Below are 5,868 nucleotides of genomic sequence, written 5' to 3' on the forward strand. Positions count from 1 at the left end.
TTTTTGTCTCAGTTGTCTCAATTTAACTTCACGAGGAGCCATAAAAACATATAGAATATATAATGAAGAAGGAACTATTGTGTCTTTCTACTCCACTACATTTATCTTACACCTATAGTTACTTTACAGATTTTACACAATGGATAACTAGCTTTTAAAATAGGCTTAAAATAACTTTTTGGTTTCCTATAAAAAGTTTAGCTTTGAAATGTATTCCATAACTACTTAGAGTTTGGTCATGGAGTGAAATAAAAAGAAGAGCAGAGGACCAACAACAGAGCCCTGAGCTACACCATATCGTGCTTTAAAATATGTATACAACATATGCCTTGGAATGTTCTTCTTCTCTTGCTGTTTCTACTGTTTAAATGAAATTACTCTAGTAGGGTTATGGTTGCTTTTGTTTTTTGGGTCTTCTGTGTCTGCTTTTGGTCATTTTGAGTGAATAGTCCACATCTTTTTCTTACCTTTAATTGGCTTTATATCAGCAAATTATCAGTGCACTTCCAACTTCCTGTTCAATAGTCCTGGTGGACAGTACAACTGTGAAATACTTGTGCTTTACTTTTGTTTTGTGCTACTTTACACTTCCACTGCACTACATTTTGGACAGAAATATTGTACATTCTACTCCACTATATTTATCTGACAGTTTTAGTTACTTTAAGGATGGTGTAAGATTTTACACATTGGATGACATGACAAGTTGTTAAAATAAAACACATTATTCAACATAAACTTCTTGTGTAGTTGGGTTCACATTTCAGGTATCCATAAGTTGACAACAGCTACACCAAAATACTGACTTTTCCTTCTAAACTTCTCACGTGGTTTCATTTAGATAAATGTTTAAATGATTAAATATGTCACCCAAATCAAACACTTCTTTCCTCTATTATTAATCATGTCTGATGCCCTCAGATTTAGATTCTGTTCCTGTATATAAAAGTATATAAAGCAGTCCAGACTAGCTCCATCTACAGCAGCTACAATGGTACCATGCTGTTGACACACTGATCCTTCACTAATAATGATCTATTGATATTACATATAATCATATATCAATCACAGGGACCCAACCAGGATGTTTACTTAAACTACAGTTTGCTGCTTATATATTTGCACATTGGCTTTTCGTACATGACTTTTCATAATTACTCAAGTATTTTTCCATTGCTGTATGAGTACTTTTACTTCTTCCACTGCTGCTGCAAGCAGGTGAGGACTGACCTTGTCACTGTTATCATTCTAACGTGTCTCTGTGTGGGGATAAACATATTGAATTGGCTGGAATTACCGCAGACTCCCAAAAGGAAATGACTAAAGCGAGATGACCATCTGTTCTGCAATGTGGAGATAAATGAAACAGATAAACACACAGTGGCTGAATCTATATGCATTAATATTAGACAGTGAGAGTGCTAATAGATAACAACCTGGCCATGAAAAGAGAAGCACATATATGTAAGTCTGGATACCATGTAAACCTCATATAAATATGCAAATGATAAAAATCTTTTTGCCATTTTTTTGCATCACATTACATTTTTGCCATTTATGAGCGTTTATGACAGTTAAACGGTCCTACTGGTGAATTCTTTCATGATCCAAAATTACTTTAAATTACTGCAGGAACCAGTTACAAGCATAAACGCCAAACTGGAGTGGATAAAAGCTGATACTGTTAGAAAAGTATGAGCCAAAGAGTTATTCATCTTATACAGTGTTTCGTTTCATTTTTAATAAAAATAACTGTTGTTCAAAATGTATTAGCTTCAACTCCAACATGACCCACCTTGTTTCAGGCACAATTGCTTGTAGAACATGAAGAAACTCATCACAGTGGCAGAGAAACTAGTGTTATGGTGGTTTAATTGCAAAGTGACAGTAAATGCACCACGATACAAGTATAAATACACGCAATGGCATTTACAAAGATATAGGAGTATAAATCATGGTAGGATAAAGTTTAATTTATTAACACCCTGCTACATGTATCTGCAGCTCTTACTTTACTGTTTCCTGTTTGCATCAATCCTTATACTGTTATGCCTCTCTAGAAAGCCCAAGGACACCTTAACTGTCACCTTGACATTATAAGATTTTTCAAGCAGTCCTTTTTGTACAATTTTAAAAATAGCTGTATAGTTGTATTGATTTCAAGATTGTCAACCAAATTTTTTCACATTTTTTCCCTTAAACCAATAAACATCTATTCTTCATGGTTTTATGAGCAAATTACTTTTTAGAATGTTAATTTCTTTCCTAATTCATAGTTCCTAGTGTTGCTTCTGAACAGTTGTATGTTATTAGGGAGTAAACTATTGTTTATTTGAACACCCCACATATGCTAATAGTTTTGCTTTCACCGGAAATAATGTAGCATTAAAATATAAAATATACACACATAATATTACAAAACAATAGCTAATCATTATTACTTCATAATAATACAATACACACAAAGACAAAAGCAGTAAAAGTCTATACTGAACAGTGAATATTCACTGTTATACTATACCATACAGTAATACGCTTGTTTTTATTTTTAAGTACAAGAGCAACCTGGTTACATTTTGGAAAACATTGTTGTTTAGGGTTAAATAAGTGCTCATGTTTAGAGTTACAACAATAAACATGCAGTTAAAGTTTGGGAACAGTCAGGGTTAAAAGAAAAGATGGTGGCAACATTTGGCCTGGAAGGAGAAAGTAGTCTCTCATGTCAAAGTCCAACATTTACTGGCCCATCGATCAGCCCCAACCTCCTCCCAATGCAGACTCTATAATAACGTCAAATGACTCCAGCTTTTTTCTCTCATTCTAATTACTACAGCCACTAGATGATGCTGTTAGCTGAAAATAAATCTACTAATGCTGTCCAAGACTATAGCTAGAGATCACTTACCTATAAAGCATAATGAAGGTTCATAACAAGCTGCTTATACAAACAAATAACTGGGTTGTTTTGTGTGGGATTAGAATCTCGTATGAGATGTGGAGGCGATGTATGATGGAGAAAGAACAAGAGGAAGAAAGAACAATGAGTGATGGTAACAATGATACTATAATTCTGTAGTTATCAAAGATTATCTGTCTACTCAAGTGACCGCCCATCATAAAACATGAACACAAACCAGATTTTAAACTAGGCGGAGATTGCAGAACAGTTCCTGAAAGGACGAGTGGAACTAGCTCAGCAGGATGAAACTGAATGTCAGGAAACCTCACCAACGAATCGTACGTCACAAACTCTCCTTGTCAAATATTCATCACACTACTTTTTCCTCCCTGTTTCATTCCAGCTTCAATAGTAATAAATACATTAGCGGATAAAAGAAAATCAAACCAGCTCCCGCTGGGAGCTTGTGAAGGCTCACAATCTCCATGCTGTTTGTACTTGGGAAGAATCAATTAAAAATGTACAGCTGCCACAGATTTATTATTCATACGCACATCTTTTTCAATTCATCGATGGGCCAACACATGTATTTGTCAGATGGGTAAATATCTCAGCAGAGGAGGAGGAGAGCAGAGCTGGCCTTGTAATGGGTTTGGAGAGCTGGGATTTTCACCATTGTGTCTTCTTCTAAAAGGTTTGAGACCTTTTAGAGAGTAACCAGTGTCCTTTTCTCAGTGTCTCTAAAAACCATCTCAGAACATGCTGCTGTGCTGCATCTCCTCCCTCGCTCTCAGTTGATCTCTGTCTTTGTTCTCTGTCAGTTTCTCTGTCTGTCTCTCAGACTCAAACTCAGGGTGCCTCTTCAGGTGCTCTGGTAAAAACATAGATTATTGACCGGTGCAGTTTTGAATTTTGACATATTCTTACCTGATATTTTACCATTTTATCCTCACCCATCTGCCTGCCAGTCAGGTTGCTGGTGCTATAGATCCCTTATGGCTCAGCCAAAGAAACCACTGAAGCTCTGCTGTGCAACCTCTCCCCCTGCGCTTTGCTTATAGGATCCACAAGCAGACCTACAAAGATGCGATTGAAGTGAAAGAGTCAAGTCAATCTGAGCTCACTCACTGGCACGCACGCACACACAAACACATGTGGGTGTTTCGTCTTGTAACATCTGAGATTCTTCAAATGCGCTTTTAAAAAAAGTTTCTCGCCAACCACATCAGTAGAGGCGTAACTTGTGCAAAGAGCTGCCAAGTAAGACACAAACACACATACGCAAACACACCTACCTCCAGGTTTCTTCTCCATGAGAAGATTGTCCTCACTTCTTCCTCCTCCTCCTCCTCCTCCACTTCTCCTTATTGCATTTTTATTAAAAACATCAATCTGTGCGTTTGCGCCCAACATCTGTTCTCGGGGAAAGTTGAGGAGCCCTAATAGGGGATCAATAGAGGAAAGATTACTCATGCTCAGGTGGAGGGGTGGAAAGTATAGTTTAGCAGATGTTCCATGCAGAGAGTAAGTGAGGTGTGTGTATGTGTGTTTGAACATGTGTGTGTTGTGGTATGTGTGAGATAACAGATATGGAGCATCCCTGAGGGAAACCTCTCCTCGAGAGCTTCATCTTTCAGGTAGAAAATGCTCTAGAGGAAGCATTTCATACCTTCAAAATCACAAGCTTTGAAATGTGAGCGACTGACAGATAGCAACATTCAGGCTGAACTAACACCCTCGTTTAGCCGTGATGTGTTGCCCTTGTGAGGCTCCATCTCTCGATTACGTCTTTGACTAAACTTGATGCTGGAGTGTGAGCACACATCTCTGCCCATCTGCTGTATAAATGTTCCTTTTATCTGTGGGATGTGTTTCCTCGCAGATAAGATGAGATGACTTTGTCCAAATCCCAAAACTCAAAAAAAGCATGCGGGTGAAAATAAAATGAAAAATAGTGTGAGATCTTGAATGTTATGCTTATCTCCCTCGTCTGTAGTGACAGCTGCTGTCGTTGCACCTGTCCACCTCTAGAGGGCAAATTCACTGCAGGGTAACAATGTTTCACTGCAGCCTGAGAACATCAGGTGTTACCTGTGGCAAAACAACACAAAAAAGTACAGACATAAGGGTATTAATCTTTTCAAATCTTTGGCAACTGAGACGCTCATTGTCTCGTAAATCAGTCCATCTTCTCACATGCAAAGATGCTACAGAAAATCTCAGCAACAGTAAAACGATGGCGAGTCAGACAGAAAGAAGAAAGTGAGTAAAAAACACACAGTGACCTGCTAAAACAGCTTTTCTGACACAATTTCTTCTGGCTCGGCGCCACAGTTTCTTTGCTGCTTCTCTCCACATCTGGCGATGAAACATAAAGGAGTTTTTGAAGGCTGGAGATACTGTAGGTTACTGGATGTTCCTCCACCTGCAGGTTGCTTCAATCACACACACAAACACACACTCACTGGTTTTATCTGGTATGTTAAAAGCACATCCCAGACACAGGAGGAGCAGTTTGGATGTTTCCAAAGGCGCTGTTTTAGAGAGACTGCGGGAAAAAGGTGTGAGGAGGGAAAAAAATATGTGGCCTTTGACCTGAGAGGAAGTGATTTATACAGGACTATAAAGCAAGCCCCCAGGATCAGTGCTAGGCTGTGATTTTGTGAGTTGTGTCCACAGTCAAAATTGCAGGCCAAGAAGTGTTTCACAGACCCCGAAAATATTTTTTCATGTACAAAAATTACCGGCTCTTTGTGTTGTCACAATTTAGCCCATTAGGGCCAAGAAAAATGAAAAAAGTCTCAAAGTGCGGCGGTTATAAATTCATTTTTTGACATCAAGGAGACATAAAAACCGCGGAAAACTGAATAAATCTGACAAAAGCATATTTTTTTGCAGAACATGGTTTCAAGATTTTTCAATTCATGTACAAATACTATAAAGTGAAAGACATCAGGCAGGAAAATCAT

The 5,868-nt window shown here is 38.1% G+C and overlaps 1 long non-coding RNA gene across 1 annotated transcript; it reads right to left on the reverse strand.

Annotated features, from left to right (window-relative positions):
- Positions 1-1,796: 1,796 nt before the first annotated feature.
- Positions 1,797-5,452, reverse strand: LOC118471206 (uncharacterized). The gene is made up of 4 exons (XR_004848444.2): positions 5,185-5,452; positions 4,195-4,990; positions 3,853-3,975; positions 1,797-3,770 (listed from the first exon to the last, which is right to left on the reverse strand). It is a non-coding gene; the product is annotated as an uncharacterized LOC118471206 (long non-coding RNA).
- Positions 5,453-5,868: the final 416 nt, after the last annotated feature.

This window comes from Amphiprion ocellaris, chromosome 4 (genome assembly GCF_022539595.1).
Source record: "Amphiprion ocellaris isolate individual 3 ecotype Okinawa chromosome 4, ASM2253959v1, whole genome shotgun sequence".
Classification (NCBI taxonomy): Eukaryota; Metazoa; Chordata; class Actinopteri; family Pomacentridae; genus Amphiprion; species Amphiprion ocellaris.